General features: G+C 43.3%; 1 protein-coding gene across 5 annotated transcripts in view; it reads right to left on the reverse strand.

The window, feature by feature from the left end:
- Positions 1-9,813, reverse strand: part of CFAP20DC (CFAP20 domain containing) — a 153,202-nt gene extending 143,389 nt beyond the window's left edge. For 2 of the 5 annotated variants that reach the window (XM_081184097.1, XM_081184098.1), the window contains exon 1: positions 9,352-9,805. The gene's annotated coding sequence lies outside the window, so the exon portion shown is untranslated. Of the gene's footprint in view, positions 1-9,351 lie in introns of all 5 variants that reach the window. The other 3 variants (XM_081184096.1, XM_081184100.1, XM_081184101.1) reach the window with 3 other exon arrangements.
- Between the last annotated feature and the right edge of the window lie 2,264 nt (positions 9,814-12,077).

A 12,077-nucleotide genomic window follows, 5' to 3' on the forward strand; every position in this document is an offset into this window, starting at 1 on the left:
AGGGCAGCTGTCTACCAACTCCACCTGGTACGCAGGCTGAGACCCTACCTGCCCGTGGACTGTCTCGCCAGAGTGGTGCATGCTCTAGTTATCTCTCGCTTGGACTACTGCAATGCGCTCTACGTGGGGCTACCTTTGAAGGTGACTCGGAAACTACAGCTAATCCAGAATGCGGCAGCTAGACTGGTGACTGGGGGCAGCCGCCGAGACCACATAACACCGGTCTTGAAAGACCTACATTGGCTCCCAGTACGTTTCCGAGCACAATTCAAAGTGCTGGTGTTGACCTTTAAAGCCCTAAACGGCCTCGGCCCAGTATACCTGAAGGAGCGTCTCCACCCCCATCGTTCTGCCCGGACGCTGAGGTCCAGCGCCGAGGGCCTTCTGGCGGTTCCCTCATTGCGAGAAGCAAAGCTACAGGGAACCAGGCAGAGGGCCTTTTCGGTAGTGGCGCCCGCCCTGTGGAACGCCCTCCCATCAGATGTCAAAACGATAAACAACTACCTGACATTCAGAAGACATCTTAAGGGAAGTTTTTAATGTATGATATTTTAGTGTTTTTTTGGTTTCTATGGAAGCCGCCCAGAGTGGCTGGGGAAACCCAGCCAGATGGGCGGGGTACAAATAATAAATTTATTATTATTATTATTATTATTATTATTATTATTATTATACTTGATTTTGGAAAAGTATGCTCCAGGGAGATGTTAGTAGTAGAGCATAAGTTGCATAAACTAAAGTTCAAGATGGAGTGGTTTCAGTAACCTGAAATTTACTATACATTCCTTAGCTTAAAACAAACAAACAAACTAGTAATCATTTCATAATCCACCATTAGTACTTTTACAAGTCAAAATGGATAATACTGGGCTTGATGCACAAATTGCTTGACTTAGAATAAGACAACTTCCAAAGCTGCGAATCACCATTCCCTGTGTTTCCAAAGTTCAGAGGTGAGTGTGAATCTTCTCTATAGCCCAAACAGCACCAAACTATACACTAGACGGAGGTATTAGCAGGCTTAGGAAAAGCCCAAGGTTTACAGAAGTACAGAAAATGTTGAGCGTAGGTGGGCGCGAATCATAAGGGAGTAAAAACTCCAAGAACATCCTAATGAGGCCTGAGCATGCTCAGTGGTGATGGAATGCTGACTGCTATGGGCAGAGAGGGGAAAAGGGGAAACCAGGTAGGAGGGATAATAAGAGTATCATGAAGATAGTAGCATGTCTCCTGATCCCCTGGCCAACAGTGTGCCTAGGCAAAGTTCCAAGTCCCGAAGCTAATCCATACGACAAAGTTCCAAGTCTAGAAGCCAATCCATGCAAGCCAAGTCCAAAGACCAGGAAGTGCAGTCTGGGGTCAATAAGCCAAGATGTTAGTTCAGAAGTCGAAGTAGAAACCCGTGAAGGTCCAAGGAGAATTCCAGGCAAGGTCCTTCAACATGGGCAGTTGAGCAGCTACAGTACCTCAGCTCTGCTGCCTTCTTATACTGTGTCTGCTGATTGCAGCATCTGGGCTTGACGAGGCATGTGACCTTGCCCCAGCTAAGGAATCACATGCCTCCTTCCCCACCTGGCCAGCTAGTGAACTAGGCTGGAGACCCTGGCCTGTCTCTCCTTCCTTGAGTGCCCCACCTGCTGTTCCCAACGTCTTAGGACCCGCCCTGTTTGTGGGGACCTCTCTGGCTCTGGCGAGGGGTCCTGCTGCTCGGCTTCCTGTGCACTAGCCCCTGCCCCCTCATGTCACCCTGTGAGTATTGTCTACAACAACCTCTCCTTCCCCATCCCCAGCTTGCTCGTGTGTGACCCACTCTCAGCTGCACCCCTCATCAGGATCCTCTTCCTCCTCCCCGAAATCCTGCCAGTTCATGACAGTACAGCTTGGCTAAATGCAACATCAAACAGAAGTACTATACAGTACACTGAAACATTTTGTTGTAGGCGCTAGTTGTTGACGGAATAAAAAAACGATGGTCTTATTATCAAATGAAAAGGCCTAATTTGATGGCCATAATAATAGTAGCAAGACGTATGAGTGTTATTGAAGGATCTGGTCTTCAAACACATCTTTTAAACAACCCCTCTGGTTTTCTGTATCTGCCCTCCCCACAAAAGTGACTAAACTTAAACGGAGATGTAAAGTTCTATCGGTCTTAACTCAATTACATTTTGAAGAAAGATGAGGAATTAATTGATATGAATACAAACTGCATAACAGATTGTTCGCTGTCTACATAAAGGGGCAGAAAAACAGGCATTAGCAGTAAATAGTATGTGTTTGGGGGAGCCAAACATGTGCAATAAGGATAAAAGCAGGGTCTGTGGTAAAAGTAATAAGAGATTCCTGGGAATATTCTCTGTTTTCAGTGTTAGAAGCATCATGGAGCCAATAATCAAAATGTTTACATACAGATAGTTGGACTATGAATAATGTCTGGTGGTCTAAATTTCAGAAAATAAAAAATGTCTTTCAGTGGGACATAGCTTTAAACACTGTTCCGTTAATCTGTCATTAACTATAGCACTGCAGGTTCTGTATCCCCAGTTGGGCTGATATGCTGTGCTAAAAGTACATGCTTTTAGGGCAGTAAAATAATAAGAATTTTGATCCATGGCTGAAAAATGAGAGAATGGCTACTTTATTGCATCCTATAAAGATGTCATAAGCTGCCAATTTATTTGAAAAATATGCTAAAGGCTGGAGGCATTAAAATTCAAGGTGACATAGACTTCATCAAAGCAAATCCCTGTGTTCTTTCTGGATCATAGGCCCTTTTTATAAAAAGATGACTTTTCAAGAAATATTACTCATTTTAGTAGTCAAAGTAATTGAGGAAATACACTTACTTGGGAGTAAGCCCCAATGGACACTATGGAACTTACTTCAGTGTAAGCATGCACAGAACTACATTGTTAATCAACATTAACTTAGTTGATTAATTGATCTGGCAGGCCTGTGAGTTGAAGGTAAACAAGTTTACCTCTTTTGTGGTCCTCTGCTCCAATAGTGAATAAATAAGACAATGGCCTGCTTTGCACACAACAGTGAGCCAGAGTTAATCACGCCTGCAACCCATATCTGTTCTTGGCTTTTTCTTGTGGTTTGTTTAGAGAGAAAGAGTCATGAGAACTAGTTTGCACATAACACCATGCCAGTGCTCTGGTTTGCTTCCTCCTGGCATGGCAAAGGAAGGGGGGGCAGGCATGACTTCAGCAACATGCACCAGAATGTTTGCTAATTCCTGGTACTGTAAACTATAGTTTGTTTGATTTACCATTATATGAGAGCCATGCCAATGAATGATGAGTTTTATTTAAGATGCAAGCAATTTTATGTTTCACTATCTCAAAAAAAAGAGGCATCTACATTGAGATTCTGGTCATATGCACATTTGCTTAAATTTAATTGATTGTGTAGTTAAAAGTTAGGTGCTTTATTGACTAGAATTCTTTCATCAGATGGCATCCCTAATTTTAATAGAACAAAATACAGTGGAATTATTATTCTGTTTATATAGTATTTTACCCTGCACTATGGAAATAAATTGGGAAATATGTATACTGCATAATTATGTTTAGAGCATTATAAATGCCCCCACTTAGTGTTAGTAGCATAAGTATTCCCATTTGGTATTACATAATATAAGCATAACACTAAAGACAAATTATTATTGCATTCCTACTTTAGCTACCAATCCTCATACAGAAAATGAAGTCATGTGTTAGTCTTCTCTAATAACTTACAGCAAATAACAAAAAATGTTACAAGCAAGCCTCTATATGGGACAAAATAAATTTTAATGGAATCCTCTGTGCATTTATATTTGAATGAAAGTACTGTTTCATTTGCACATTTACGTCACAGATCTATGATAAGAGTGAGCAAAGCCTCACACAACAATGAATAGACAGTTTTCTTTGCATTATTGACTGCTGCCTCTCTTAACAACTAATGTTTCTTGGGTCCATCATAACATCTTGTTTCGTAAGATATAATGTATCAATATATGTACATTATTTGTAAACTAATATGTATACAATAGCAAAAGTATACTGCCTGATTAAAGGCATGGAACAAGAACTACAGTCAGGGTACACAGGATAGGAATATATTCCAGGGTTGGCTTTCCTGTTAACCAAAAGTACCTGTCTTATTTTGATTTAAGTCTCAGTCACATCCAACACAACCATAGCCTCAAAACACTAATTTGGAGTTTCAACTGCCTCCCTAGCATCTGATGGAAAAATGCTAGGCACTACCCATATATTTTATGACACCACACTCCAAAACCCTGGACTAACTACCCCAGGCATTTTATGGAGATGCTAAATAGCATTGGTGACAAGATGGAGTTCAGTGGTAACTCATGGGCCAGTACTCAAAGGAAGGAACAGTAGCTTCTCAACGTCACTTTCTAGAGCCAGTCCTCTAGATAGATCAGTGTCAGGAAAAAACAAGAAAAGTTTAACATGGGAGTTCAGAAGGATATCACAGCTGCTAGTATCAAAAGCTGATTAAGGGTTCAAAAGAACAAACTCCCACACTCACACCCAGTTGCTGATGTAGATCACACACCAGAGTGACCATAATATAAAATAATATATTTGCAAATCATGGCAGGACTTGACTTCACAGCTGACTGTAATAATAGTAATGAGAAGAATAAGAAGCAGGTGGCTTTCAAGACTATATGTAGTTTGCTTCCTTGTATATTCAGTTCCTTGTTAACAGTGAAGAACATCAAAGGTAGAAGACGGCCAGCAACTTCTTGCGGATCTTTAAATCCACAAGTTCTCATATTTTAAACTGCAGTTATGAAATTGTTACAATCCCATTTTTATTTTGGGTATCCTATCAACCCTGCCAACATCGTACATTTCATATACAATAAAGCAATGACAACTTTACGCCATAGCGATAATACAGTAGATATGATGACAACTTTACAACACGTCACCAGGCCACAATGCAGAACAAAAGAATGTGTGGTGAAGTGACATTTTAATATTGTACCCCATTGCCTTTTCTCGTAATGTAGCCGCATGAAAACACCAGCTGAAAATGGGGTGGGAGAGGGGGGGTCCCTCCATATCTGCCGTCATATTAGGTAATAACTAAGGCTGACATCTTAAGTATACTTAACTTGGAAGAAAGTTTACTGAAGTCAGTTGGGACTGACTTCCATGTAAATGGATTTATGATCAGTGTGTAAGGCTGGTGAGTTAGAAGCCACTTACTTATGGCTTCTAGATAGAAGCCAGATATTGTGCCATTAGGCACACCTTAATCCAATGAAATAAAAATAAGGCCTGCAGGTACAATTCTACACGCACATAAGATGAGGCCAATGGCTCATATACTCCAGCATTCCATTCTCACAGTAGAGGAAGCTAACAAGCAGGAGCTGAGCAGAAGAGCTCTGTTCCCTCCTGAGATTTTGAGCAACTGGTACTCAGAGGCATACTGCTTACAACAGGCAAGCCATCAAGGTTAGCAGCCACTGATAGCCTTATTTGTCCAATCCACTTTTAAAGTAATCTAAATTGGTGGTCATCACTACTTCATGTGAGAGTGATTTCAATAGTTTAACTATACACTGTGTGAAGAAGTACTATCTTTTGTCTGTCCTGAATCTTCCAACATTGAGCTTCATTGAATGTCCCCGAGTTCTAGTATTTTGAAAGAGGGAGAAAACCATTTCTCTATCCACTTTCTCCACATGGTGCATAATTTTATACACCTCTAGCATGTATCCTCTTACTCATCATTTCTCTAAACTGAAGCACTCCAAATGTTTTAACCTTTCCTCATAGGGGAGTTGCTCCATCCCCTTAATCATTTTGGTTGGCCCTTTCTATATACGATTACTTCCACGGTATATGGATTGGACTGGACTATAAAGCTGTAATCTTCTGCAAGCTTACATAGCTCTTGCTCCCATTCCTTTATTGCTCCTGTTCTTTAAAAAGTGGCTTGATATAAAGATATTAGCAGGTGATGATGCTTATCACAACAACATGAAGATTCACCAGCTGATTTTAGTAGATCAATGTGCTATTAAAAGGCACAACAGCAGGGAGGATGGGAGCTTGGGGTTTTCTTTCTGATGAGTTAGGGATCATGCTTGGGGATAAGCCCTACTGAATTCAATTGGGACTCAATTCCAAGTAAGCTACATGGCTATAGCCCCATGTACCCTTGCTTGGAAGTCAGTGGGACTTAATTTCAAATAAACAAGTACTAGAACAAGGAACAAGGCTACAATCGTTTAAACAGTTAGGACTCTTGAGCAGCCTAAATTAGTCACTGCTCCTGTATAGTCTACATCAGTAGCGTAGGAAGAGAGGGTGGGGCTATATTGGGGCTGCAGAGCACCCGAGTCGCTATCCCTCCTGGGCACCCTCCAGCGGGCCCAGCACTGTCCGAAAAAGCAGTGTGGGACACGCCAGAGGCCGCCCACCCAGAAGGAATGCAATGGCTGGGGCATCCTGCAGCACAGCACATGCCAGCCATGTCCCTCCCGGGTGTCACTCTCAGGCGCCCTCCTGGCTGCTGCTTTTCTGGCAGCACTGGTCCAGGAGGGATGCATTTGCTTGGGCGGCACACCCTGCCCACTTGGGATGCCACGCCCTCATGGCGCAGCACGCATGTGCACCGCACCCCCCCACCCCAGACGCCAGCAGGGGTTGCTCTGCCAGTAATCTACATTACCTTTTCTCCAAGACTACATGTGAAATATCTGAAAACACAAATATCTTAATCTCACTGACATAGTCTTTTTTGCCTTTTTCCTCTTATGTGGACCCATGCCCCCAAATGCAACTGCATGGAGGTTGTAGAATATGTTACTAAAAGAACGGGAAAGTGAGCAATGATACGCAGTGTCATATTTTTAAAGCAACAGCTAATTTTAGACATGATTTACACCACATGTCAAGGTCATATCCTTGCAGTCAGTGTGGACCAGTGAAAAGCAGCACATTCCTTCGTCCACCCCTATACCTTTCCAATAGTGGCTCCACACATGTGCAATTCCCCCCACCAACTCCGCTTAAGTGCCCTCTCTTGAACACTAAAACTTTTTTTATTCAACCATCCTTTTTACTAATATGAGTACTGCCCCCCCCCATATAACTTTATCTTATACTGTATGGGGTTTTTTTGGTCATAGAATCATAGAATCATAGAATCATAGAGTTGGAAGAGACCACAAGGGCCGTCGAGTCCAACCCCCTGCCAAGCAGGAAACACCATCAGAGCACTCCTGACATATGGTTGTCAAGCCTCTGCTTAAAGACCTCCAAAGTAGGAGACTCCACCACACTCCTTGGCAGCAAATTCCACTGTCGAACAGCTCTTACTGTCAGGAAGTTCTTCCTAATGTTTAGGTGGAATCTTCTTTCTTGTAGTTTGGATCCATTGCTCCGTGTCCGCTTCTCTGGAGCAGCAGAAAACAACCTTTCTCCCTCCTCTATGTGACATCCTTTTATATATTTGAACATGGCTATCATATCACCCCTTAACCTCCTCTTCTCCAGGCTAAACATGCCCAGCTCCCTTAGCCGTTCCTCATAAGGCATCGTTTCCAGGCCTTTGACCATTTTGGTTGCCCTCCTCTGGACACGTTCCAGTTTGTCAGTGTCCTTCTTGAATTGTGGTGCCCAGAACTGGACACAGTACTCCAGGTGTGGTCTGACCAGAGCAGAATACAGTGGCACTATTACTTCCCTTGATCTAGATGCTATACTCCTATTGATGCAGCCCAGAATTGCATTGGCTTTTTTAGCTGCCGCGTCACACTGTTGGCTCATGTCAAGTTTGTGGTCAACCAAGACTCCTAGATCCTTTTCACATGTACTGCTCTCAAGCCAGGTGTCACCCATCTTGTATTTGTGCCTCTCATTTTTTTTGCCCAAGTGCAATACTTTACATTTCTCCCTGTTAAAATTCATTTTGTTTGTTTTTGCCCAGTTCTCTAATCTGTCAAGGTCGTTTTGAAGTGTGATCCTGTCCTCTGGGGTGTCAGCCACCCCTCCCAGTTTGGTGTCATCTGCAAATTTGATCAGGATGCCCTTGAGTCCATCATCCAAGTCGTTGATAAAGATGTTAAATAAGACCGGGCCCAAGACAGAACCCTGTGGCACCCCACTAGTCACTCTTCTCCAGGATGAAGAGGAACCATTGATGAGCACCCTTTGCGTTCGGTCAGTCAGCCAGTTACAAATCCACTGAGTGGTAGCAGAGTCAAGACTGCATTTTACCAGCTTCTTTACAAGAATATCATGGGGCACCTTGTCAGTTATTTGTTCCAGTGTTAAGCAGCCTTGCAAAGGCTGGTCCGAAAAGGTGGGTCAGAAATAAATGATGCCACCACATTCAATAAAGTGGCCTTAAGTAGAAACCCTATTTTGCATACAAGCATATATTGAAAGGAGGGAAAAGCAATTATTTACAACACCTTACTGGGCTTCCTGTTGCATTCTTTTTAGTCTTTTCTATTTATCTGTGTATGGGTTTTTTGTTTTTTTTCCTGTGTGTGTTTTATTTTTATCTGTTAGCCGCCTAGAGCCCCAGTCCAGGGAAAAGGTGGGATATACCGTAAATAAATATAAATACAATAATCAGCTTTTTCCCCCAGCCAGAACTCACTGAAACTCAGTTCCAGCACCTCTCAGGTGGGTGCCATTGCCATTAAACGAGAGAGCAAGTTCATGGTGAATTTGGGCACCTCTTTTTCTAGTAAAATAGCACTGATAATAATAATAGCAATAGTAATAGTAATGATAACAATAATTCCTAGAGGGTGATTTTATGCTGCAGTGCTGTCATCATCAGCACACACTTACCTGGGAACAACCCCCTACTTGTACACACTGGGGGGTTGCTTAGGAGCAAACACGTGTGTAAGACTGACCTGCAATTGATTTTGCATAATCTTAAACAGGGCTGTCATTGTGCTAAAAAAACCGTTGTGCTTCAGGCAGAAATGCTGCTGTAATAGAACAGGGTTTGTTCCTGCCACTGCATCTCCAGCGAGGGGGACCTGCAAAAATGATTTAGCTGCCATACAGCTGCTAAAGGCGCAGCGTCTCTGCCAGGGGGCAACGAAAGGACGCCCAGCCTAAGAAAAATGAACTTGATTTCAACTCAGTCAAAGAAGAGGTGGTTGTGCCTTTCTAACCAAAACTCAAAAAACCCTCAAGCCGGGGGGGGGGGTGGCAACGTCATCCTACGCCTGTCTATGCAGCAATAAGCCCCACAGAGTCCAGTGGGGTTTTACTCCCGAGGAAAAAAGCGTGTTTAGGATGACATCCTGGCCGGAGAAGATGGGCGTGAGAAGGGGGCGCTTACCTGGGAAGCGGAGGAGGGGAGAAGAAGCAGGGGCGCCTGCCGGCTTTCCTCCGAGGCGGAGGCGGAACAGGGCTGCTGGTGCCGGTGGGGAGGGCATGCGGGCCTAGCAACCAGCTGCCCCAAACTAAGGCGAGGGAAAAGGGACTAAAGGCGGCGCGGTTCCCGCCCGGCCAGGCGACCGCAACGGCTCAAAATGGCGGCGGGCGCGGGAGGAGCCTTGAGGCGGCGGGCGCAGGAGGAGGGACCCGCCGCGTCCTTCTCTCCCGCCTCAGGCGCTCCGCTCGAAAGGTGCCCAGGTCTTTCCTGAGCTTTGGGGCGCCGCTCTGCCCGCCGCCGCCCTCAACATGGAGCGGGGAGGGCGAGAATGGTTTAACGTATTTAGTTCTCTGCGTCGTGCCGAGAGATTTGTGCCCGCAGTCAGGCTCCCTGGCAGGCCGGCGCCTCGCGTTTGGGTTGCCATGGTGACCCGAGAGGCGAGGGACGGGCGCTCCGCAAAGGTTCCAGGGCAGCCCGCACTGTAAACTATGCACTTTTTAAATACGTATATAGTGGTACCTCGAGTTACATACGCTTCAGGTTACAGACTCTGCTAACCCAGTAATATTACCTCGGGTTAAGAACTTTGCTTCAGGATGAGAACAGAAATCGTGCTCCGGCGGCGCGGCAGCAGCGGGAGGCCCCATTAGCTAAAGTGGTGCTTCAGGTTAAGAACAGTTTCAGGTTAAGAACGGACCTCCGGAAAGAAGTTCTTAACCCGAGGTACCACTGTACTGTATGTATATATATGGGGCTCAGCACTGCTGAAAACCTTTCCCGCATCCGGCCTCAAGATATATACTGTATCCAGTGCTTTTTTTCTTTTTTAAAAAAAGTGTTTAGGGGTTCTCTCCTTTTCCCAATCATATTGAAATATTGCCCCTCGATGAGGCCAAACTTAGGGGTATGCGTGTCCCTGCGTCACCCCAGAAAAAAACCCACTACCTGTCTTGTCTATCTTGAGGCTGGATAGCGAAAAGGTTTTAAGCAGTGCTGAGCTCCCCTAGCACATAAAACTGAGCACCTCTAAATAAAAATTAAAGAAAAAAAAGTCCAACTTATAGACCAACTAAGTTTGTTCTGGTATAAGCTTAGGTGAAGTGGCTGCCTCAGGCAATGGATGTTGTGGGGTGTGGGATGTCAGTGGCACCACTGGCTAATTTTGGGGGTTTTGCCTTGGATTGTGGTCCAAATGTATTTAAATATGCCTCTTCAAAGCTGTGCTTTAAACATGTCCTGAACAGAGTTTTACATTTTGGTTTGTAACTGTCAATGCAATTATAATGTCTAAAAGGCACGCATTTTTAGGGATTATTCAGAAATAAGATATATAAAAGAAATATAATTTATAATGCCCATATGTTGGGCATATTATTCAGTACAGTCTACAGTTGTTTTCTAGAAGGTATTCTAGAATAACACTTCAGGATTGAGCCACAAATTTTGGACCATTTCAGGATTCTCTGAAATTTTTTATTATATCCAATTAGATCATGATTACTGAATAACTACAGTGCCACATATTAAAGTTCTGAAATATATCAGGTTCATTTACAGGAGTAGTTTTGATCTGTAAAATTATGTCTCTGAACATGTCTGTTATCAAAGATCTATCAGCTAGATAGCCTACATCAAACCCACTCTTTTATATATATATAAAAATACAAATGGCTTTAGATTTGGCATTTCTCTCTTGGGAAAGCTTTTTTTAAAAAAAAATATTGAAAGGCTTCTTTAGCATAACATCACTTTCAATGATATGTGAATATTTTGTGATCACTTCTAAACTTTTTTGAAGTAATGAGGAAAAGGTCACAGGGAAGAAATTAGACCCGAATATTTTAAACAAGAGCTTAGAAAGTCCCCCCCCCCCATACAATGGCTATTTCATCCCCCAAGGTGGCATGCAAGAAGCCCCTAGTACAATAAATACATGCATAAATAGAGGAGAGGAATGTCCACAGAACAGGTTTGCTAAAGCCTGTATGGCTTTTGCTACCCATACAGAATCCACAAGAAATATTTTTTATTTTATTTTTTAAAAACCTGCTGGGTAGTAAGCTCAACATGTACTGAAGCAAAACCATGTGCAAATGAATAGGGTGAACAAATCCATCATGCAAGTACTGGCTATAAACAACATCATGCGCACATTTCACCAAAGGTCAGCGCACTGGACCAAAGCCAATAGATTAATGCAGAAGCAACAGAAATAATGAAATGCAGATTGGAGCAAATCAGGATGTCATCTGTAGAACTGAGGTCTGCATACCCAAAAATGCTGAGACAAGGGATGTCCACAAAGGGGGTGGGGTGGGGGCTGCACGTAAAGAAGAAAACACAGAGGCTTCTTGCAATCTAATGCTTGCACAGTCAATATATTTAAAAGCCAACATAAAACGTTCCATTGACATTCAATTAAAATCCACTTGCACAAGTTAAATCCTGCGTTTCTCTACCTGCTGAACCCTATGCCCCCAATTTTATTTATTGTTGAGTGTTTTGTTTTGAAAATGTTATAACAACAAGAACAGTCCTGTTTACTAAAAGTGAATTCTACTCTCTGAGTACCAATCCTAATGTAGCCAAAGCAGCCACCATCCATATACTAGAGAGGGACTTCAGCAGCCTCAGGGTTTACAGAACTACAAAAACATTTATGGGGGGGGGGGGAATGAGACCAAAAAAAA

Source organism: Podarcis bocagei (genome assembly GCF_964188305.1).
Source record: "Podarcis bocagei genome assembly, chromosome: 2".
Classification (NCBI taxonomy): domain Eukaryota; kingdom Metazoa; phylum Chordata; class Lepidosauria; order Squamata; family Lacertidae; genus Podarcis; species Podarcis bocagei.